The sequence below is a fragment of the Schistocerca serialis genome, chromosome 10 (assembly GCF_023864345.2).
Source record: "Schistocerca serialis cubense isolate TAMUIC-IGC-003099 chromosome 10, iqSchSeri2.2, whole genome shotgun sequence".
Classification (NCBI taxonomy): Eukaryota; Metazoa; Arthropoda; class Insecta; order Orthoptera; family Acrididae; genus Schistocerca; species Schistocerca serialis.
In genome coordinates this window covers 235,815,297-235,841,058 of record NC_064647.1, presented here as the reverse complement: position 1 = coordinate 235,841,058, position 25,762 = coordinate 235,815,297, and positions in this window count along the sequence as shown.

Genomic DNA, 25,762 nt, shown 5'->3' with positions numbered 1-25,762 from the left:
ACCACTGCGCCACCTCGCTCGGTAATAATTTATAGTTATACCAACAGTGTTTGTCGGTATTTTGCGTGATTCTTTAAAGTCCTCCAGGAATTCTGTCAAATAATGAGCGGCGTTAGCGTAATGGTTACAGTGTTAGGCTGCTAAGCAAAATGAGTTGGTTCAAACCTTGTTTGGTGCTTAATATTGTCTTTAATTAAAAACAATATCGAAGTGTCTTACTTCATGAATTTTATTCGTTTGAATGTAATTTTTTGAAATTTCTAGTGGCAACTAAAATTGACCAAACAGAAAGTATACGCAGTGGACTTTTACCTCTGCAAACTCTTCAAAATTTCGTGCAATGGTTTACTACATTTAATGCTGCACAATAACTGCGTTGAACATCGAAACAAAATTAAGTCATTTATGGGGGGAAGGTATCAGTCAAGCAGATGTGTAAACATCAAATTTTTGGGCCAAATAGTTTTTGTGAAATCGAATGATAAGCATGTCAAAGCAGTCGGAACACCATGTGTCTGCACAGGCGAGCAGTGCAGTGATGGCAAAATCGCGCACAGCGCGGAATGCGGGGAGCACGCCTCTGTAGCAGCGAAAGGGTTAAAGCGGCCGTGGTGGCTTTGCTCCATAAGCTGCGCGCTCTCCCCTAAACGTAAGTTTGCGACCTGTACTCTACTATACTATGGCGCTGCTTCTCTTGGCGCGTGCAACTGGCAACACAGCAATCTCCCGCGTCTGCGCGGGCATGCGCGAGCCGCCAACATAAAAGAATTGAACTATAGGATGCCATGGCGTAGCTGCCATTTAAGTTGGCACTACGACAGACAACGACAGACAACGCCCTTTAGCAGGCGCTGTTCAGCTCTACGAGCACCACTGTAGACTCAGCCCATCTGATCAGAAGCACACGGCCGGGACACTTAGCTTCAGATTCGCACCTCAGGGCAAAGTTATGTATTACTCTTGTTGCTAAAGTAAAGGTGATTTTAATTCGCACTGCAGTACCGAGAGATTTTCACCTTCTCCTGCTCCTAACCACGAAATACGAAATTAGCAAAGGCACTCGCGTCGGCCGGCTTCTGCCGCAGCTCATACACGCCTGATTTCCCCACACTGTCCTAATGTGTACAATCTTAGTACGTATCGCGTCCGCCGGCCGTCGTAATTTAATATATTATTTTTATGTTGATTGTTGCCGGCTTACGTGGTGGACCTTAATAAAAATGATATTTCATTTTATTTTGATTTACAATTAAACGCTTTTGTGAAGTTCTCTTTTTTACCAATAATAATCTTCAGTGGAATTAGACTCGCTGAATCTTAAAGCATGAACATCTAAGTTGAACAATGTGATAAACTTTTCTTATTAATTACCTGGCTAGTCAGTTCACTTTAAGGCAAAAAAATCTTTAGTTATTAATTACAATTGCGGCCCACACACGCGCGAGAGTATTTTTTCTTACCTCCGTTAACCATTGCATTGTAGTCGCAGTCCTGGCTCTAGCTCTCGGCTGTGGTACGGAAAATAAGAATCTCAAAGCTACGTATTTTCTGCAACTTCGGGCGGCTGTGGAGAAAAATGAATATTATGTTAATAGCGAGCGCTAATTTTTTGTAAGTTAATATCGCCACGTAATGGCGTCGTTGGCTGCATCGGCCGCTACGATTGTTGAACTGTAAATTACTCGAATGCAGGTTAATTGAAGGAAAGAGGAAAAGAAATCGGGATCACCTCTCACAAATTAAAAGTGAACAATAATATTAAATCAATATATTATCTGCTTAATAAGTACAAACATGCTTACATTTACCAGCAAGAAATCGGGATCACCTCTCACAAATTAAAAGTGAACAGTAATATTAAATCAATATATTATCTGCTTAATTAGTACAAACATGCTTACATTTACCAGCACTCGCAAGATGTCCGTCTACACGCAACCAAGACAAGAGAAGAAGTGAAGACGACTAAAAAATTAACAAAAGAGCGTATCGTGTCGTCTCTTTAGATCATTTTGTTATGTTTCTTTGCCCTCGAAACTTACACAGAGAAATTATTATTTTACAGTTACATGAGAAAAATGTATATTATTCAATTTTTAAGTGTCTCTTCTGCATAAATACTGTTTTTTTAAGTCTTTTCGTATTATTTCACTGGGGACGCTATATACGTCCCATATTGGTTTCTGCAGTTATTTCACGCAGTGTTGCTTGTCTGTTAGCACTGACAAGTCTACGCAAATGCCGCTGCTCTCGGTCGTCAAGTGAAGCCTATCGACGCTCTGTGGTGAGAGGCAATGCCTGAAATTTGGTATTCTCAGAATACTCTCGAGACTGTGGATCTCGGAATACTGAATTCCCTAACGATTTCCGAAATGTAACGCCCCATCCGTCTAGCTCCAACTACCATACCGCATTGAAACTCTGTTAGTTCCCGCTGTGAAGTCATAATCGCGTGGGACACCTTTACGCATGAATTACCTGAGTACAAATGATTGCTCCGCCAATGCAGCTCCCTTTTATACCTTGCGTACGCGATAGTACCGGCATCTGCATACGTGCATGTCGCTATTCCATGACTTTCGTCAACAGCCCACTATAAACACAAATGTCAGAAGGGCCAATCCAGTACATGGAAAGGTGGCTACACTGAGTCACAGCGCCAGAGATTGCGCCAAAGATTATTATTCCGCCGCCTCCACTGGTAGTAGTAGTAGTTCAGAGGATGTCGAGTGCAGTTGTTGTTCTGTTGGGCGAGAGAGTAGATGCTGTTCGGTTGGTGTAATGTATAGATGGAAGATGTTATCACAGTGTGTTTGAGAAAGGAGATGGGCTTTGATTTATGATGCTGGTGTAATGGAAAATTTTCGTCAATATACATGGAAATTAAGCGTTTCCGGACACATGTCCACATAACATCTTTTCTTTATTTGTGTGTGAGGAATGTTTCCTGGAAGTTTGGCCGTACCTTTTTGTAACACCCTGTATAATGAGGTAAAAAGGTTTTACAGATTTCTTTAATGACAATGACTCTTGGTGACAGGTACAGTCAACAAAGCATCTGGCTAGTGTTCATGTATTAGACTTGTAATTCTGGTTTCTATGTGCAATTATAGTATTTCTGGTTTTTCAATTAGTTCATTGTAAACGGTGTTTAAAATATATGGCGTTTTGAGAAAGAACCGAGCTAGATACATCTACATCTACATCTACATCTATACTCCGCGAGCCACCTTACGGTGTGTGGCGGAGGGTACTTATTGTACCACTATCTGATCCCCCCTTCCCTGTTCCATTCACGAATTGTGCGTGGGAAGAACGACTGCTTGTAAGTCTCCGTATTTGCTCTAATTTCTCGGATCTTTTCGTTGTGATCATTACGCGAGATATATGTGGGCGGTAGTAATATGTTGCCCATCTCTTCCCGGAATGTGCTCTCTCGTAATTTCGATAATAAACCTCTCCGTATTGCGTAACGCCTTTCTTGAAGTGTCCGCCACTGGAGCTTGTTCAGCATCTCCGTAACGCTCTCGCGCTGACTAAATGTCCCCATGACGAATCGCGCTGCTTTTCGCTGGATCATGTCTATCTCTTCTATTAATCCAACCTGGTAAGGGTCCCATACTGATGAGCAATACTCAAGAATCGGACGAACAAGCGTTTTGTAAGCTACTTCTTTCGTCGATGGGTCACATTTTCTTAGAATTCTTCCTATGAATCTCATCCTGGCGCCTGCTTTTCCCACTATTTGTTTTATGTGATCATTCCACTTCAGATCGCTCCGGATAGTAACTCCTAAGTATTTTACGGTCGTTACCGCTTCCAATGATTTACCACCTATGGCATAATCGTACTGGAATGGATTTCTGCCCCTATGTATGCGCATTATATTACATTTATCTACGTTTAGGGAAAGCTGCCAGCTGTCGCACCATGCATTAATCCTCTGCAGGTCCTCCTGGAGTACGTACGAGTCTTCTGATGTTGCTACTTTCTTGTAGACAACCGTGTCATCTGCAAATAGCCTCACGGAGCTACCGATGTTGTCAACTTAGTCATTTATGTATATTGTAAACAATAAAGGTCCTATCACGCTTCCCTGCGGTACTCCCGAAATTACCTCTACATCTGCAGATTTTGAACCGTTAAGGATGACATGTTGTGTTCTTTCTTCTAGGAAATCCTGAATCCAATCAAAAACCTGGTCCGATATTCCGTAAGCTCGTATTTTTTTCACTAAACGTAAGTGCGGAACCGTATCAAATGCCTTCCTGAAGTCCAGGAATACGGCATCAATCTGCTCGCCAGTGTCTACGGCACTGTGAATTTCTTGGGCAAATATATAATGAAAATGGTTTATCAGTATGTACCACACCTGTTCCATAGTTCCTATCTCCTTGTACACCAATTGAAAATGTGCGATAAGAGATAATGTCTCTGTCATAGTACGACTCCAATCCTTGTAATGCTTTATCACTACCTCGTACTATGGCAAGTGTTAACCATGAATTACCAGGAACAAGTTCAGTAGTAGTACATGAAAAGTTAATCTTGCAACCAACAGATGTGATAGGACCAGTCAGTAGCTCCTCCTGAGAAACATTATTAGGAACAAAACTAAAACTGTCCACTGTCTTGTACACTGGAAGTCTGCTCCTCCTCATGTATCTTCTGCGTCGGTACGGCATGGCTGTGTGCTTCGTGCCGCTGCCTCGTTGAGTCACACTACCACACACAGAGCAGTTACACTTGTGCTTTGTTGTTTCGTAGCTTTTATAGTTGCAGGGGACTTAATTAATCAATTGCGTTAATGGAAATTTCTTGTCATTCTTTATTTTTATTTTATACAGTCAGATTGCGTGTTAATACTAGTCAGGGCCAACCGGTTACGAGACTTCGTAACCGGTCACTCAGCTACAAAAATTATTGCATCTTAGTCTTTTAATTAAGCCCCCATGCAACCTCATCGTCGCATAGTCGATGTGGATCCTTGATACCTCTGGGGAAACGTCTGTTAGGGCACTCACTCACAATGTGGATCATTGTCTGAATATCACGTACCGTGAATGGCAAAGCCCCACTTATGCATGTCTTATTTTCACATACCTTCTCCAGTCCGGTACCTCACTGAACACATTAAATAAATGTGGGGTTAGGGAACATCCTTATCAAACTTGTCTTCCAATCCTAGCCTCCTCCTCTACATTATTAATGTTTGCTTTTGCTCTTTTGGTTCTGATGCGGGTGCGGCTCGTAGGGAAATTGCGTGCCCATGGACTATCGTCTCGTTTATGTGACTGGATTTGTGATTTCCTGTCACAGAGGTCACTGTTCATAGTTGTTGTTGTTGTTGTTGTGGCCTTCAGTCCTGAGACTGGTTTGATGCAGCTCTCCATGCTACTCTAACCTGTGCAAGCTTCTTCATCTCCCAGTACTTACTACAACCTACATCCTTCTGAATCTGCTTAGTGTATTCATCTCTTGGTCTCCCTCTGCGATTTTTACCCTCCACGCTGCCCTCCAATGCTAAATTTGTGATCCCTTGATGCCTCAGAATATGTCCTACCAACCGGTCCTTCTTCTTGTCAAGTTGTGCCACAAACTCCTCTTCTCTCCAAATCTATTCAATACCTCCTCATTAGTTATGTGATCTACCCATCTAATCTTCAGCATTCTTCTGTAGCACCACATTTCAAAGGCTTTTATTCTCTTGTCCAAACTATTTATCGTCCATGTTTCACTTCCATACATGGCTACACTCCATACAAATACTTCCAGAAACGACTTCCTGACAAATCTATACTCGATGTTAATAAATTTCTCTTCTTCAGAAACGCTTTCCTTGCCATTGCCAGTCTACATTTTATATTCTCTACTTCGACCATCATCAGTTATTTTGCTCCCCAAATAGCAAAACTCCTTCACTACTTTAAGTGTCTCATTTGCTAATCTAATTCCCTCAGCATCACTCGACTTCATTCGACTACATTCCATGATCCTCGTTTTGCTTTTGTTGATGTTCATCTTATATCCTCCTTTCAAGACACGTTCCATTCCGTTCAATTGCTCTTCCAAGTCCTTTGCTGTCTCTGACAGACTTACAATGTCATCGGCGAACCTCAAAGTTTTTATTTCTTCTCCATGCATTTTAATACCTACTTCGAACTTTTCTTTTGTTTCCTAATTGCTTGCTCAATATACAGATTGAATAACATCGGGGAGAGGCTACAACCGTCTTACTCCCTTCCCAACCACTGCTTCCCTTTCATGTCCCTCAACTCTTATAACTGCCATCTGGTTTCTGTACAAGTTGTAAATAGCCTTTCGCTCCCTGTATTTTACCCCTGCCACCTTTAGAATTTGAAAGAGAATATTCCAGTCAACATTGTCAAAAGCTTTCTCTAAGTCTACAAATGCTAGAAAGGTAGGTTTGCCTTTCCTTAATCTTTCTTCTAAGATAAGTCGTAAGGTCAGTATTGCCTCACGTATTCCAACATTTCTACGGAATCCAAACTGATCTTCCCCGAGGTCGGCTTCTACCAGTTTTTCCATTCGTCTGTAAAGAATTCGTGTTAGTATTTTGCAGCTGTGACTTATTAAACTGATAGTTCGGTAATTTTCATATCTGACAACACCTGATTTCTTTGGGATTAAAATTATTATATTCTTCTTGAAGTCTGACTGAATTTCGCCTGTCTCATACATCGTGCTCACCAGATGGTAGAGTTTTGTCAGGACTGGCTCTCCCAAGGCCATCAGTAGATCTAATGCAATGTTGTCTACTCCCGGGGCCTTCTTTCGACTCACGTCTTTCAGAGCTCTGTCAAACTATTCACACAGTATCGTATCTCCCATTTCATCTTCATCTACATCCTCTTCCATTTCCATAATACTGTCCTCAAGAACATCGCCTTTGTATAGACCCTCTATATACTCCTTCCACCTTTCTGCCTTCCCTTCTTTGCTTAGAACTGGGTTTCCATCTGAACTCTTGATATTCCTACAAGTGGCCCTCTTTTCTCCAAAGGTCTCTTTACTTTTCCTGTAGGCAGTATCTATCTTACCCCTAGTGAGATAAGCCTCTACATCCTTACATTTGTCCTCAAGCCATCCCTGCTTAGCCATTTTGCACTTCCTGTCGATCTCATTTTTGAGACGTTTGTATTCCTTTTTGCCTGCTTCATTTACTGCATTTTTATATTTTCTCCTTTCATCAAATAAATTCAATATTTCTTCTGTCACCCAAGGATTTCCACTAGCCCTCGTCTTTATACCTACTTGATCCTCTGCTGCCTTCACTGCATCATCCATCAGAGCTACCCATTCTTCTTCTACTGTATTTCTTTCCCCCGTTCCTGTCAATTGTTCCCTTATGCTCTCCGTAAAAGTCTGTACAACCTCTGGTTCTTTCAGTTTATCCAGGTCCCATCTCCTCAAATTCCCACCTTTTTGCAGTTTCTTCAGTTTTAATCTACAGTTCATAACCAATGGATTGTGGTCAGAGTCCACATCTAACCCTGGAAATGTCTTACAATTTAAAACCTGGTTCCTAAATCTGTGTCTTACCATTATATAATCTATCTGAAACCTGTCAGTATCTCCAGGCTTCTTCCATGTATTCAACCTTCTTTTATGATTCTTGAACCAGTTCGTAGTAATTGACGGAAAGTTGTCGAGTAAAACAGAAGTGATTTCAGGCGTTCCCCAAGGTAGAGTTATAGGCCCTTTGCTGTTCCTTATTTATATAGACGATTTAGAAGCAATCTGAGCAGCCGTCTTCGTTTGTTTGCAGATGACACTGTCGTTTATCGACTAATAAAGCCATCAGAAGATCAAAACAAAGTGCAAAACGATTTAGAAGAAATATCGGAGTGGTTCGAAAAGTGGCAGTTGACCCTAAATAACGAAAAGTGTGACATCCACATGAGTGCTAAAAGGAACTTGTTAAACTTCGGTTACATGATAAATCAGTCTAATCGAAAAGCCATGAATTCAACTAAGTATCTAGGTATTACAATTACAACTTAAATTGGAAAGAGCACATAGAAAATGTTGTGGGGAAGGCTAACCAAAGACTGTGTTTTATTGGCAGGACACTTAGAAAATGAAACAAACCTACTAAGGAGACTGCCTACACTACACTTGTCCGTCCTCTTTTAGAATACTGCTGCGCGGTGTGGGATCCTTACCAAATAGGTCTGACGGAGTACATAAAAAAAGTTCAAAGAAAGACAGCACGTTTTGTATTATCGCGAAATATGGGAGAGAGTGTTACATAAATGATACAGGATTTGGGCTGGAAATCGTTAAAAGAAAGGCGTTTTCCGTTGCGACGGAATCTTCTCACGAAAATCCAATCACCAACTTTTTCCTCCGAATGCGAAAATATTTTGTTGACACCGACCTACATAGGGCGGAACGATCACCACGATAAAATAAGGGAGATCAGAGCTAGTACGGAAAGATAATATAGGTGGTCATTCTTTCCGCGCGCTATACGAGATTGGAATAATAGAGAATTGTGAAGGTGATTCGATGAACCCTCTCTGCAAGGCACTTAAATGTTATTTGCACAGTATAGATGTAGATGTAGAAGTTGATGAACCATTTTTTTCCTTCTAGGCCAGTCCTATTTCTCTCGTACTTTTGAAGAGCGGCTCTCAATTCACATTGTCAAAAGCTTTTTCAGGGTCGGTGAAGGTAAAAACTTTCTAAAGCCAAGATGGCATTAAAATTTCATTATTTGCAGACAGCCGGTTTCTACAGACTTTGCTGTCATCTTCAGGTCTTCCAAAATTTGTGTTATAAAATGTGTTTATTTTAAGTTGGACCTCACGCCAAGGTCCAACTCAAAATGAACACATTTTATAACACAAATTTTTGACTAGCTGGCGATGACATCAAAGTCTGTCGCAACAGGTTGTTTGTAAATAATGAGATGTTTATGCGGTCTTGGCTTTAGAAAGTTTTTGCCATGTATTACCTGAGTAGAAACAGATCGCTCCTTCCGAACATGAGAAAATTCAGTCAGTGAAGATAAGGTCCTCTATTCATAGCGATGAGAAGTAACAGAAATGAGAACGGTGAGAAACTTATGCACATGGTAGCGGGTGATAATGGCAAAAAATTTTATTGTATTCTGCTTCCATCAATCTAACTTACAAGGGAACCTTCCCATCGCAGCCCCCTCAGATTTAGTATAAATTGACACAGTGGATAAGCCTTGAAAAACTGAACACAGATCAATAGAGAAAGCAGGAAGAAGTCGTGTGGAACTATGAAAAAATAAACGAAATATGCAAACTGAGTAGTCCATGTGCAAGATAGGCAACATCAAGGACAATATGAGTTGAATAGCGCCGTGGACCCGTGGTTAGAGTGAGCAGCTGCGGAACGAAAGGTCCTTGCTTCGAGTCTTCCCTCGAGTGAAAAGTTTACTTTCTTTATTTTCGCAAAGTTATGATCTGTCCGTTCATTCATTGACGCCTCTGTTCACTGTAATAAGTTTAGTGTCTGTGTTTTGCGACCGCACCGCAAAACCGTTCGATTAGTAGACGAAAGGACGTGCCTGTCCAATAGGAACCGAAAACATTTGATCGCAAGGTCATAGGTCGACCGATTCCTCGACAAGAAAACACGTCTGATATATTTTATACGACACTGGTGACGGTATGTGCGTCACATGACAGAAATATGTTGTCGACCCACCTAACTTGCACACCTGGCGAATGGGTAAAAAGATTCTTCTACCTTGCCCGATTTAGGTTTTCTTGTGGATGTGATAATCACTCCCAAAAAAGTGATGACAACATAAGAGTTTGTCACATGAACTGCAACAAATGAATGCAACAGTTTCACAGTCGCACAGTTTTCGCTGTTCTCTGTCAAAACATATGTTTTTTACGTTTTCAAATGTTTCCGTGTGTAGACCGTCAAATCCTGCATATGGCCAAGCAAATCTGAACATGTCCTGGAATTTTGGAGAGCGAAGTTGATTATGTGTGAGTGCCTGAACTTTGATAATTGTCTGAATTAAAAAATCAAACATTTCACTCGAGAGAAGACTTGAACCAAGGACCTCTCGTTCTGCAGCTGCTCACGCTAACCACCTGACCACGGCGCTCGTAAGCTCAGATTCTCCTTGATGTTGCATACCTCGCGCATGGACTGCTCGGCTTGTATATTTTGCTTATTTTTTTCATAGTTCCACACAACTTCTTCGTGTTTTCTCGATTGATCTGTGTTCAGTTTTTCAAGGCCTATCCCTGTGTCAACTTATAACTAATTCTGAGGGGGGTGCGATGTGGAGGTTCCCTTGTTAGCATCAAGCAGTGGCGTCTCCGCTGTACTTCTGAGCTGCTTCACCGCGCTATTACGACGCTCTGGGGACGCCACCACGGTATTGCTGAGTGAGACACGCCAACTTTTTGCCACAAACCCACCAATGGGAGGACCGGGTGCTGTCACGTGAGGTACACAAGAGGGCGAGGTAGCGGCCGCAGCAGCGGGTCGCTCTCTTGCCTGCCAGCTGTCTTATCCTCTGGCTGCGTCCACCAGCACTTCCTACTGAGGGCAAAATGCTCTCTCCGTACCATGTGCGGTTCACTCTGCGGCCAGTTTTCGCGAGTATTGTACCCATTAGTGGTAGTTCTTGTGAATAAACCCAGTTTTCTCTGAATCCTAGCATTTCCTAGTAGCAACAACACCCCGGATGCCCACCTCAGCTCCTGATACTATCTTGACCATGCACACTTAACATCAGCATTGGTGACCACGAAGTAAATGAAGTTAAGACATTCTGCTACACATGAAGACGGAGCAAGGAGGAGATCAAAAGCAGACTAGCACTGGCAGAAAGGGAGTTCCTGGCAAAGAGAAGTCTACTAGTGTCAAACGTAGGCGTTAATTTGAGGAAGAAATTTCTGACGTTTGGAGCTCACCATGGTATCTCAATGAAACATCGACTGTGGGAAAACCGGAACAAAAGAGAATCGAAGCATTTGAGATGTGGTGCTACAGAGGGATGTTGGAAATTAGGCGTACTGCTAAGGCGAGGAACGGGCCCATCAGAATTGCCGAGGAATTAAATTTATGGAAAACACCGGAGTAATGAAGCAGCTTAAATCACTTAATAAAGGCAGGGCCTCCGGTCTAGATTGTATACCACTCAAGTTCCTCTCAGAGTATGCTGATAAAATAGCTCCATTTTTAGCAACTGTATACAACCGTTCGCTCACAGAAAGATCCGTACGTAAAGACTGGAAAATTTCTCAAGTCACACCAATACCCAAAAAGGGAAGTAGGAGTAATCCGCTGAATTACAGGCCCAAAGCACTAACGTCGATTTGCAGTGTTTTGGAACATATACTGTATTCGAACATTATGAAGTACCTCGAAGGAAACGATTTATTGACACATAGTCAGCACGGTTTCAGAAAATATCGTTCTTGTGAAAACAACTAGCTCTTTATACTCATGAAGTAATAAGTGCTATCGACAGGGGATGTCAAATTGATTCCATATTTTTAGATTTCGACACCGTTCCTCGCAAGCATCTTCTAATCAAATTGCGTGCCTACGGAGTATCGCCTCAGTTGTGCGACTGGATTCGTGACTTCCTCTCAGAAATGTCACAGTTCGTAGTAACAGAGGGAAAGTCATCGAGTAAAACAGAAGTAATATCCGGCGTTCACCAAGGAAGTTTTATAGGCCCTCTATTGTTCCTGATCTATATTAACGACATGGGAGACAACCTGAGTAGCCGTCTTAGATTGTTTGCAGACGATGCTGTCATTTACCGTCTTGTAAAGTAGTCAGATGATCAAAACGAACTTGCAAAATGATTTAGATAAGATATTTGTATGGTGTGAAAAGTGGCAATTGGCCCTGAAGAAGGAAAAGTGTGAAGTTATTCACATGATTACTAAAAGAAATCAGCTAAATTTCGATTACGCGATAAGTCACACAAATCTGAATACTTAGGAGTTACAATTACAAATACCTTAAATTTGAACGATCACATAGATAATAATGTGGGTAGAGCAAACCAATGACTGCGATTCATTGGCAGGAGACCTAGAAGGTGCAACAGGTCTACCAAAGAGACTGCTTACACTACGCTTGTCCGCCCTATTCTGGAGTATTGCTGTGCGGTGTGGGATCCGCATCAGGTGGGACTGACGGATGACATCGAAAAAGGTACAAAGAAAGGCAGCTCGTTTTGTATTATTGCGAAATAGGGGAGATAGTGTCACAGGCATGATACGTGAATTGGGAGTGGCAATCATTAAAACAAAGGCGTTTTTCGTTGCGACGGGATCTTCTCGTGAAATTTCAATCTCCAGTTTTCTCAAAAATGGTTCAAATGGCTCTGAGGACTATGGGACTTCACATGTGAGGTCATCAGTTCCCTAGACTTAGAACTCCTTAAACCTAACTAACCTAAGAACATCACACACATCCATGCCCGAGGCAGGATTCGAACCTGCGACCGTAGCAGCAGTGCGGTTCCGGACTAAAGCGCCTAGAACCTCTCGGCCATCAGCAGCGGGTCCAGTTTTCTCCTCCGACTGCGAAAACATTCTCTTGGCATCCACCTACATAGGGAGAAATGATCATCACGATAAAAGAAAAGAAATCAGGGGTAACACAGAAAAATTTAAGTGCTCGTTTTTCCCACGTGCCGTTCGAGAATGGAACAGTAGAGAGACAGCTTGAAGGTGGTTCATTGAACCCTCTGCTAGGCACTTTACTTTGAATAGCAGAGTATCACGCAGATGTAGATGTAGATGAAGATGTAGACAAGAAGAAGGGACAGGATGGTAGGTTGAGGCACTAGGGAATAGTTTCCATGCTACTAGAGGGAGCAGCAGAGAGTAGAAATTGTAGAAGAAGACAGAGATTGGAATACGTCCAATAATTGAGGACGTCAGTTGCAAGTGTTACTCCGACATGAAGAGGCTGTCATATGAGAGGAATTTGTTGCGGACCGTTTCAAACCAGTCAGAATACTGATGACCCACTGAATAAACTTGTTACTCCTAATGACAGGTCTTTTCAGTTGGCACCTACATTTTTCCAGCAGAAACTCTACGAATGCTGAACCTGCGGTCGGTGGTAGAAAACCGTGTCGAAGCATGTGTGGAAATTCTACAAGGAATTTGTATCTAAAATCCCTTGTTGGCCAAAAAGCTTGAGCACCAGAGATAAAATACTCCAAGTCAGAGATGTTACGTGCAGTTCAAGGTCACACGCTGCATAGCACGAAACCAAGTCCACACTACATGTATGATAATTGTTAATATTTTTTTAGAAAGGAGATAAGGAAAGGAGATAAGGAACTTTATTGTCTATAATACAACATACAGTCACCATTGATCTTTATTTTACAATTGCCATTTCCGACGTTGGCCCATATAAACAGGTACTCATCAGCATTCAACTTCTTCTTTCTTCTGGTTGACAAAACAAAAGGCATACTGGGAACAAGAGTACCATAAGGCTGTTTAGCCAACAGTCCTGTCGACTCAGCAATACTCCCAAGTCTTCCAAGTAATAATACTGGAATCTGGAAAAGCTTCAAGGCCCCCCCATAGTCTGCACGATTGCCCCAAACAACAGCTAAGCTAAGCCATGTTGAGCCTCCAAACACAACTTGTACATCACACGTGAAGTACAGACGCAGTCCACGAAAAACATTTCGTCCTCCAATTAATTGCTGTTTATTAAACTGTCCTGCCAAGTCATTATCAATTGCTTTTAACGACCTGTACACAGGTACACTGCGCCGCCAGCGACGACGGTAACCTAGACGTCGCAGAGGCTTTGCTGAGGCACGTTAACACACAGTTGGCACCTACAGTTTTGCAGCAGAAACTCCACGAATGTTGAACCTGCGGTCGGTGGTAGAAAACCGTGTCCAAGCAAGCGTGGAAATTCTACAAGGAATTTGTATCTGAAATCCCAGAAAGGGGAAGTGCTCCTTGTTGCCCTCCCTCCAGCAGCCCGCCCCCTCCAGGAACGGCCCTCCCCCGCCACCCCCGCCCCCTTCCTCAGCTATTGCTTCGCACGGCCGTCTCACGCGCGCGCGTGTGTGTGGGTTGCGTAATGCGAGATTTCCACACTCTGGTCGGCGACGCCAACGCCGCTTCGCGGCAGTGTAGCTGCCCCGCGCCGCCTGTGGCGACAGCTGCTGCGGCAGAGACGCCGGCACGCCATCACGGATGGCTGGCGGCGGGCGCTCTGCCGCACACCACGACGCGCAGACAGACACCCACTTCCCGGAAGGCGTCCGGCGGAGGCTCTGACGCGTGCGTGCCGGCTCTGTCCCACGCCCGACAGCGCCGGGGCGTTTCGCCGAGGGGCCGCCGGCCAGGAGAGTAGCGGGCTTTGACCACAGTCCGGTGTATACAGACGCGGCCCTCACTGCTGGCAAAGTTGGTACCACCTGACAGGTGGATCCACACCGGCGCATCTAGCGGCGAGAAAGCCAATCGTAGATTAACTCTTTTTTTAAATTATACATCTACATCCATACTCCGCAACCCACCTGACGGTGTGTGGCGGAGGGTACTTTGAATACCTCTATCGGTTCTCCCTTCTATTCCAGTCTCGTATTGTTCGTGGAAAGAAGGATATTCGGTATGCCTCTGTGTGGGCTCTAATCTCTCTGATTTTATCCTCATGGTCTCTTCGCGAGATATACGTAGGAGGGAGCAATACACTGCTTGACTCTTCGGTGAAGGTATGTTCTCGAAACTTCAACAAAAGCCCGTACCGAGCTACTTACTGAGCGTCTCTCCTGCAGAGTCTTCCACTGGAGTTTATCTATCATCTCCGTAACGCTTTCGCGATTACTAAATGATCCTGTAACGAAGCGCGCTGCTCTCCGTTGGATCTTCTCTATCTCTTCTATCAACCCTAACTCGTACGGATCCACCACTGCTGAACAGTATTCGAGCAGTGGGTGAACAAGTGTACTGTAACCTACTTCCTTTGTTTTCGGATTGCATTTTCTTAGGATTCTTCCAATGAATCTCAGTCTGGCATCTGCTTTACCGACCACCAACTTTATATGATCATTCCATTTTAAATCACGCCTAAAATAGGAATGCGGGTAAGCTACTACAAACAGCATAGTGAACGCATTATTGTGGCCAAGATAGATATGAAGCCCACGCCTACTACAGTAGTACAAGTTTATATGCCAACTAGCTCTGCAGATGACAAAGAAATTGAAGAAATGTATGATGAAATAAAAGAAATTATTCAGGTAGTGAAGGGAGACGAAAATTTAATAGTCATGGGTGACTGGAATTCGAGTGTAGGAAAAGGGAGAGAAGGAAACATAGTAGGTGAATATGGATTGGGGGACAGAAATGAAAGAGGAAGCCGCCTGGTCGAATTTTGCACAGAGCACAACATAATCATAACTAACACTTGGTTTAAGAATCATGAAAGAAGGTTGTATACATGGAAGAACCCTGGAGATACTAAAAGGTATCAGATAGATTATATAATGGTAAGACAGAGATTTAGGAACCAGGTTTTAAATTGTAAGACATTTCCAGGGGCAGATGTGGACTCTGACCACAATCTATTGGTTATGACCTGTAGATTAAAACTGAAGAAACTGCAAAAAGGTGGGAATTTAAGGAGATGGGACCTGGATAAACTAAAAGAACCAGAGGTTGTACAGAGATTCAGGGAGAGCATAAGGGAGCAATTGACAGGAATGGGGGAAATAAATACAGTAGAAGAAGAATGGGTAGCTTTGAGGGATGAAGTAGTGAAGGCAGCAGAGGATCAAGTAGGTAAAAAGACGAGGGCTAGTAGAAATCCTTGGGTAACAGAAGAAATATTGAATTTAATTGATGAAAGGAGAAAATATAAAAATGCAGTAAGTGAAACAGGCAAAAAGGAATACAAACGTCTCAAAAATGAGATCGACAGGAAGTGCAAAATGGCTAAGCAGGGGTGGCTAGAGGACAAATGTAAGGATGTAGAGGCCTATCTCACTAGGGGTAAGATAGATACTGCCTACAGGAAAATTAAAGAGACCTTTGGAGATAAGAGAACGACTTGTATGAATATCAAGAGCTCAGATGGAAACCCAGTTCTAAGCAAAGAAGGGAAAGCAGAAAGGTGGAAGGAGTATATAGAGGGTCTATACAAGAGCGATGTACTTGAGGACAATATTATGGAAATGGAAGAGGATGTAGATGAAGATGAAATGGGAGATACGATACTGCGTGAAGAGTTTGACAGAGCACTGAAAGACCTAAGTAGAAACAAGGCCCTGGGAGTAGACAACATGCCATTAGAACTACTGACAGCCTTGGGAGAGCCAGTCCTGACAAAACTCTTCCATCTGGTGAGCATGATGTATGAAACAGGCGAAATACCCTCAGACTTCAAGAAGAATATAATAATTCCAATCCCAAAGAAAGCAGGTGTTGACAGATGTGAAAATTACCGAACTATCAGCTTAATAAGTCACAGCTGCAAAATACTAACACGAATTCTTTACAGACGAATGGAAAAACTAGTAGAAGCCAACCTCGGGGAAGATCAGTTTGGATTCCGTAGAAACACTGGAACACGTGAGGCAATACTGACCTTACGACTTATCTTAGAAGAAAGATTAAGGAAAGGCAAACCTACGTTTCTAGCATTTGTGGACTTAGAGAAAGCTTTTGACAATGTTGACTGGAATACTCTGTTTCAAATTCTAAAGGTGGCAGGGGTAAAATACAGGGAGCGAAAGGCTATTTACAATTTGTACAGAAACCAGATGGCAGTTATAAGAGTCGAGGGACATGAAAGGGAAGCAGTGGTTAGGAAGGGAGTAAGACAGGGTTGTAGCCTCTCCCCGATGTTGTTCAATCTGTATATTGAGCAAGCAGTAAAGGAAACAAAAGAAAAATTCGGAGTAGGTATTAAAATTCATGGAGAAGAAATAAAAACTTTGAGGTTCGCCGATGACATTGTAATTCTGTCAGAGACAGCAAAGGACTTGGAAGAGCAGTTGAATGGAATGGACAGTGTCTTGAAAGGAGGATATAAGATGAACATCAACAAAAGCAAAACAAGGATAATGGAATGTAGTCTAATTAAGTCGGGGGATGCTGAGGGAATTAGATTAGGAAATGAGGCACTTAAAGTAGTAAAGGAGTTTTGCTATTTGGGGAGCAAAATAACTGATGATGGTCGAAGTAGAGAGGATATAAAATGTAGGCTGGCAATGGCAAGGAAAGCGTTTCTGAAGCAGAGAAATTTGTTAACATCCAGTATTGATTTAAGTGTCAGGAAGTCATTTCTGAAAGTATTTGTATGGAGTGTAGCCATGTATGGAAGTGAAACATGGACGATAACTAGTTTGGACAAGAAGAGAATAGAAGCTTTCGAAATGTGGTGCTACAGAAGAATGCTGAAGATTAGATGGGTAGATCACATAACTAATGAGGAAGTATTGAATAGGATTGGGGAGAAGAGAAGTTTGTGGCACAACCTGACCAGAAGAAGGGATCGGTTGGTAGGACATGTTCTGAGGCATCAAGGGATCACCAATTTAGTATTGGAGGGCAGCGTGGAGGGTAAAAATCGTAGAGGGAGACCAAGAGATGAATACACTAAGCAGATTCAGAAGGATGTAGGTTGCAGTAGGTACTGGGAGATGAAAAAGCTTGCACAGGATAGAGTAGCATGGAGAGCTGCATCAAACCAGTCTCAGGACTGAAGACCACAACAAACAACAACCTAATGCGTACTCCCAGATAATTTATGGAATTATCTGCTTCCAGTTGCTGACCTGCTATATTGTAGCTAAATGATAAGGGATCTTTCTTTCTATGTATTCGCAGCACATTACACTTGTCTACATTGAGATTCAATTGCCATTCCCTGCACCATTCGTTGCAGATCCTCCTGCATTTCAGTACAATTTTCCATTGTTACAACCTCTCGATATACCACAGCATCATCCGCAAAAAGCCTCAGTGAACTTCCGATGTCATCCACAAGATCATTTATGTATATTGTGAATAGCAACGGTCCTACGACACTCCCCTGCGGCACACCTGAAATCACTCGTACTTCGGAAGACTTCTCTCCATTGAGAATGACATGCTGCGTTATGTTATCTAGGAACTCTTCAATCCAATCACACAATTGGTCTGATAGTCCATATGCTCTTACTTTGTTCATTAAACGACTGTGGGGGACTGAATCGAACGCCTTGCGGAAATCAAGAAACACGGCATCTACCTGGGAACCCGTCTCTATGGCCCTCTGAGTCTCGTGGACGAACAGCGCGAGCTGGGTTTCACGCGATCGTCTTTTTCGAAACCCATGCTGATTCCTACAGAGTAGATTTCTAGTGTCCAGAAAAGTCATTATACTCGAACATAATACGTGTTCCAAATTTCTACAACTGATCGACGTTAGAGATATAGGTCTATAGTTCTGCACATCTGTTCGACGTCCCTTCTTGAAAACGGGGATGACCTGTGTCCTTTTCCAATCCTTTGGAACACTACGCTTTTCTAGAGACCTACGGCACACCGCTGCATGAAGGGGGGCAAGTTCCATCGCGTACTCTGTGCAAAATCGAACTGGTATCCCATCAGGTCCAGCGGCCTTTCCTCTTTTGAGCGATTTTGATTGTTTCTCTATCCCTCTGTCGTCTATTTCGATATCTACCATTCTATCATCTGTGCGACAATCTAGAGAAGGAACTACAGTGCAGTCTTCCTCTGTGAAACAGCTTTGGAAAAAGACATTTAGTATTTCGGCCTTTAGTCTGAGATCCTCTGTTTCAGTACCATTTTGGTCACAGAGTCTTTGGACATTTTGTTTTGATCCACCTACCGCTTTGACATAAGACCAAGATTTCTTAGGATTTTCTGCCAAGTCAGTACACAGAACTTTACTTTCGAATTCATTGACCGCCTCTCGCATAGCCCTCCTCACACTACATTTCGCTTCGCGTAATTTTTGTTTGTCCGCAAGGCTTTGGCTACGTTTATGTTTGCTATGAAGTTCTCTTGCTTCCGCAGCAGTTTTCTAACTCGGTTGTTGTACCACGGTGGCTCTTTTCCATCTCTTACGATCTTGCTTGGCACATATTCATCTAACGCATATTGTTCGATGGTTTTGAACTTTGTCCACTGATCCTCAACATTGTCTGTACTTGAGACAAAACTTTTGTGTTGAGCCGTCAGATACTCTGAAGTCTGCTTTTTGTCACTTTTGCTAAACAGAAAAATCTTCCTACCTTTTTTAATATTTCTATTTAATGCTGAAATCATCGATGCAGTAACCGCTTTATGATCGCTGATTCCCTGTTCTATGTTAACTGTTTCAAATAGTTCGGGTCTGTTTGTCACCAGAAGGTCTAATATGTTATCGCCACGAATCGGTTCTCTGCTTAACTGTTCAAGGTATTTTTTGAGATAAAGCACTTAAAAAAATTTCACTGGATTCTTTGTCCCTGCCACCCGTTATGAGCGTTTGAGTCTCCCAGTCTATATCCGGCAAATTAAAATCTCCACCCAGAACTATAACATGGTGGGGAAATCTACTCGAAATATTTTCCAAATTATCCTTCAGGTGCTCAGCCACAACAGCAGCTGAGCCAGGGGGCCTATAAAGACATCCAATTACCATGTCTGAGCCTGCTTTAACAGTGACCTTCACCCAAATCATTTCACATTTCGGATCTCCGTCAGTTTCCTTCGATATTATTGCACTTCTTATCGCTATAAACACGCCTCCCCCTTCACTGTCCTGCATGTCTCTTCGGTATACATTCCAATCTGAGTTTAGAATTTCATTACTGTTTACATCTGGTTTCAGCCAACTTTCTGTCCCTAGTACTATATGGGCATTGTGACCGTTTATTAATGAGAGCAGTTCTGGGACCTTTCTATAGACACTCCTGCAGTTTACTATTAGCACATTAATATTGTTATTCCCTGTTGGATTTTGCCTACTCCTACCTTGCCGCGTTTCAGGAGGCGTCTTGTCGGGCCTAGGGAGGGAATTCTCTAACCTAAAAAAACGGGGGCGTTCAATAACTACTGCATGACATTTTTTTTTCTCTGCCAAATCAGTTTGGGACATAAAAACTCGAACGTCAGAGCCAAGTGTCTAGTCTCTGCAGATGATTTAGCAATATTTTCCGAAATCACTGATAAAACAACAGAGCAGATCAACCTGTTGAAGGAGATGGCGGGAAAACCAGGATTACAAATTTATTTTGAGAAGAAAGAATTTACAACGAACAAAAAAAATGCTCCAAAATTCCCAAGCAGCAGATATGCCAGAATCAACAAAGTGAACTAATTTGAGTATTTACGGGAAATAAATGGTTCAAATGGCTCTGAGCACGATGGGACTTAACATCTGAGGTCATCAGTCCCCTAGAACTTAGAACTACTTAAACCTAACTAAACTAAGGGCTTCACACACTTCCAAGCCCGACGCAGGATTCTAACCTGCGACCGTAGCAGTCGCGCGGTTCCGGACTGAGGCGCCTAGAACCGCTCGGCTACCGCGGCCGGCTACGGGAAATAATACACTCATATGGTCTAGGTACTAGATGCTGCGATGCTTGACCCCCACCTCCCACCCCTATGAACCATGGACGTTGCCTTTGGTGTGAAGGCTTGCGCGCCTCAGCCATACAGATAGCCGTACCGTAGGTGCAACCACAACCGAGGGGTATCTGTTGAGAGGCCAGACAAACGTGTGGTTCCTGAAGAGGGGCAGCAGCCTTTTCAGTAGTTGCAAGGGCAACAGTCTGGATGATTGACTGATCTGGCCTTGGAACATCAACCAAAACGGACTTGCTGTGCTGGTACTGCGAACGGCTGAAAGCTAAGGCAAACTACAGTAGTAATTTTTCCCGAGGGCATGCAGCTTTACTGTATGTGTTGTGATCCCCGTGTTCGGACCAGTTCTGATACCCGAACCACACGCCACTGTTAAGCACCAATGAAGGACTGGGTCTCTCACATCGATTGCATATAATTCATTAAGGTCAATCCAACAACTTTATTTCAAATACATAAACGAAGTTACATTTAAATCTGTCTGACATTAAACAGGAATAAAAAAAATTTTTTTATGTGTTTAAAGTACAGCATTAAAGAATTAGAAATCTTTCCCTTTCCTAGGAGGAGGCTGAGCCAGGAACACAGAATGCCACAAAAAACGCAGTTTTACTGTGAAATCTTACAGGACACCCGGAAGCAGTAACAGGCAAGGGGTCGGCACCCACAAATAACACAGGCTAAGAGTCAGGCCGGGAGCACATCCTACGAGAACTTGTTCACCCTATGCTCACGAGAAACTGTAGACATTCCGGCCGAACATCCGCTTGCGGTGGCTGCCAGAAGGACGAAGCAACTGACAGGCCCACTCCGTGCTTCTCACACACGCACCTCAATTTGTACAAACATCTAGGCCAACACCAACTCCGTACTCCCCTCTCACTGCGAAGCTCGGCACAGTTTATACGAAATGCCTTCGAGGCAACCAGTAACCGACGCAGGAGTTTCACGATTAGCAAACAGCCCCAGCGTAGCAGACATCACACGTGTGCTTACGTTCGAGCCACAACTCCGCCAGTCTGACCGGCCGCCCCAAACCGACCGCCTCTCGCCGTCCCGCGCGCCCCAGCCGAAAACGCAAAGATGCTCATGCCCGGGGACGCGCCAAAGATAACAAGCCGATCGCTGATGATCCACCAGCGATGTGGCTCAGTGGTGTATGTCTGCAGAGAAACAAACGATTACAAAGTTGGTGTTCCACAGCTGGGATCTCATCGACTCGAGTAGTCTTCAGAGAAGAATCCCGCTCCGAACTGACCCCGATGACCAGTGAACGCATGTCTGGAGACGCCCTGGGCAGCTGTGAGATACCAACCTCACTGCCGTTCGCCATGCGACCCATCACTCAGGAGCGATGGTGTGGAGTGCTGGTTCATTCCATAGCAGGACCCCTTTGGTTGTAATCCACGGAACATTTACAGCACGGAATGTCGACGATATTCTACGTCCCGTTTCGTTGCCCCTCGCGCCCAGCCATCCTGGACGTACATTTCAGCAAGATAATGGCCGCCCGCACACGTAGGGAGTTCCTGCCTTGGCCAGCAAGGTCGCCGGATCTCTCCCCAATTGAGAACTTTTGTAGCGCTATGGACAGGGCTCTCCAACCAGCTCGGGGTTATGACGATCTGACGCGCCAGTCGGACAGAATTTGGCACGATATCCCTCAAGAGGACATCCAACAACGCTGTCAGTCAATGCCAAGCCGGACAATTGGTTGCATAAGGGACAGAGATGGACCAATGCGTTATTGACTTCCTCAGTAAATCATACAATTTTCTGGAATTGTAATCATTTCTCTGTCTGTACATGTATATCACATCTACCGGTTTCCGTCTCATCATTCGTATAATTCCTTCATAGTGCCTCGTGTTTCTTTTTTTGTCTTATAATGTAAGTCGAAGTGTCAGTATCAGAAAAGTTGTAAATCTTTTAACGAAAGAGCCCCTCACACCTTCAATAATACTGTCAAACCGTCCAGATACTGACTGCCTGAGAGCGCGTGTTGACGAATTTTCACTACTGGTAATACACTACTGGCCATTAAAATTGCTACACCAAGAAGAAATGCAGATGACAAACGGGTATTCATAGGACAAATATATTATACTAGAACTGACATGTGATTACATTTTCACGCAATTTGGGTGCATAGATCCTAAGAAATCAGTACTCAGAACAACCACCTCTGGCATTTATAACGGCCTTGATACGCCTGGGCATTGAGTCAAACATAGCTTGGATGGCGTGTACAGGTACAGATGCCCATGCAGCTTCAACACGATACCACAGCTCATCAAGAGTAGTGACTGGCGTCTTGTGAGGAGCCAGTTGATCCGCCACCATTGATCAGACGTCTTCAATTGGTGAGAGATCTGGAGAATGTGCTGGCCAGGGCAGCAGTCGAACATTTTCTGTATCCAGAAAGGCTCGTACAGGACCTGAAACATGCGGTCGTGAATTCTCCTGCTGAAATGTAGGGTTTCGCAAGGATCGAATGAAGGCTAGACCCACGGATCGTAACACATCTGAAATGTAACGTCCATTGTTCAAAGTGCCGTCAATGCGAACAAGAGGTGACCGAGACGTGTTGAAACGTCCTCTTACAACAATTTTATAGGACTGTGCTTAAACTGACACACAATATTTTGTTAGCGCAACGCAATCTGACTTTCAAAATTCCCTACAAAAGAATGGCCCTGACTAACATTAAACTATACCTTTCACAAATCACTTACCTCACAAAAATCTTCGCTGCTCAAGCTACTGCAATACAGCGAGCGCCACTACTGCCAGCTAAATAAAAGATTCAAACTATGGAAGGCACTAACTACTGATAGGGATAGTTAGCAAATGAAAGATATTAATAGAGAACAAACAATGTATTTACCTTGATATCATCATATATAAATATAGCAGTTCATCACAAATTTCAAAACTCCGCCATCTCTCTCTCCACATCCACCACTGCTGGCGGCTCACCTCCAACTGCGCAACGCTACGCGCTGTTCACAGCCAGCTGCCTAACACTACAATGGCGAGTATTACAACAATGCAAAGCAGCCACAGACTGCACACAGCACAGCCAGTGATTTTCATACAGAGGTGGCGTTACCAATAAAAAAACCTAAACAGCCTACTTACAGTGTAACCAATGGCACCCCAAACGAACACGCCGGGTGGTACGCCAGTATGGCGATGACGATACACGCTTCCAATGTGCGTTCACCGCGATGTCGCCAAACACGGATGCGACCATCGTGATGCTGTAAACAGAACCTGGATTCATCCGAAAAAACGACGTTTTGCCTTTCGTGCACCCAGGTTCGTCGTTGAGTACACCGTCGCAGGCGCTCCTGTCTGTGATGCAGCGTCAAGGGTAACCGCAGCTATGGTCTCCGAGTTGATAGTCCATGCTGCTGCAACCGTCGTCAAACAGTTCGTACAGATGGTTGTTGTCTTGCAAACGTCCCCATCTGTTGACTCAGGGATCGAGACGTGGCTGCACGTTCCATTACAGCCATGCGGATAAGATGCCTGTCATCTCGACTGCTAGTGATACGAGGCCGTTGGGATCCAGCACGGCGTTCCGTATTACCCTTCTGAACGCACCGATTCCATATTCTGCTAACAGTCATTGGATCTCGACCAACGCGAGCAGCAATGCTTCGATACGATAAACCGCAATCGCGATAGACTACAATCCGACCTGAATCAAAGTCGGAAGCTTGATGGTACGCATTTCTCCTCCTTACACGTGGCATCGCAACAACGTTTTACCAGGCAACGTCGGTCAATTGCTGTTTGTGTATGAGAAATCGCTTGGAAACTTTCCTCATGTCAGTACGTTGTAGGTGTCACCAGTGGCGCCAACCTTGTATGAATGCTCTGAAAAGCTAATCGTTTGCGTATCACAGCATCTTCTTCCTGTCGGTTAAATTTCGCGTCTGTAGCACGTTATCGTCGTGGTGCAGCAATTTTAATGGTCAGTAGTGTAGATTGTGGAATAACCTGTTGTATAGTCAAATGGCAGTTACATCTTTCGAAAATTTGCCTCACGCCAGTTTATATTTCAAATGGTTTTGAAATTGCTCGATAGAATTGAATTTTGTACTTTGTCTCTGTGAATGGGTCTTCAGTTACCTCCGGAGTTTGGCATATGGTAATATGGATTTACGTTTTGTTGAGATAAATTTGAAATAATCAAGCGCAAAATACATAATTCTTATACATAAGGAGTTTTGCTCTTTCTGAAACTTCATTATTCCAAATCCGGTGTTTTATTGTTTGGTAGAAACTGCCTCCCTTCTGTAACCTCCTATTAATTTCGTTCGTTATTTTTCCATCCCTAGATATTTCACTCACTAAATAAGAAAAACTTTCTACCACTTTGAGGGGTTCTCCATTCAAGGTAATATTTCTGTTGATTCCTTTCTCTCTTCCAAATACCATTACTTCACTCTTCAAAAATGGTTCAAATGGCTCTGAGCACTATGGGACTCAACTGCTGAGGTCATTAGTCCCCTAGAACTTAGAACTAGTTAAACCTAACTAACCTAAGGACATCACAAACATCCATGCCCAAGGCAGGATTCGAACCTGCGACCGTAGTGGTCTTGCGGTTCCAGACTGCAGCGCTTTTAACCGCACGGCCACTTCGGCCGGCTTACTTCACTCTTATCTTTATTTATTTTTAATAAGAATTATTACATCCCTATTGTCACCTATGGTAGAGAACCATGGAAAATGACAGAAAGGGACTGGAGCAGACTGCAAGCAGGGGAAATGGAATTTCTCAGAGCAGTTAAGGGAAAAACAAGAATGGAGAGAGTAAGGAATGTAGAGATTAGAAAGGACCTCAAACGAGAAAGTATGAGAGAAGAAATTGAAAGAAAGAGATTAAGATGGTATGGACATGTTAAGAGGACGCATGGGCAGAAACTCCTCAAAATTATGGAATAACTAAAGATGGATGGGAAAAGACCTAGAGGGCGCCCAACAACACGGTGGAAAATGGGAGTGAGAATATCTGTAGAAAGGAGAGGTGTGACCTGGCAGCAAGTGGAGGAAGAAAAGTGGTGGGAGGACCGAGCCAAATGGAGAGGGCTCATCAGCACCCAGACCCGGCAGGAGCTGGAGCGGGATTCGGATGTAGA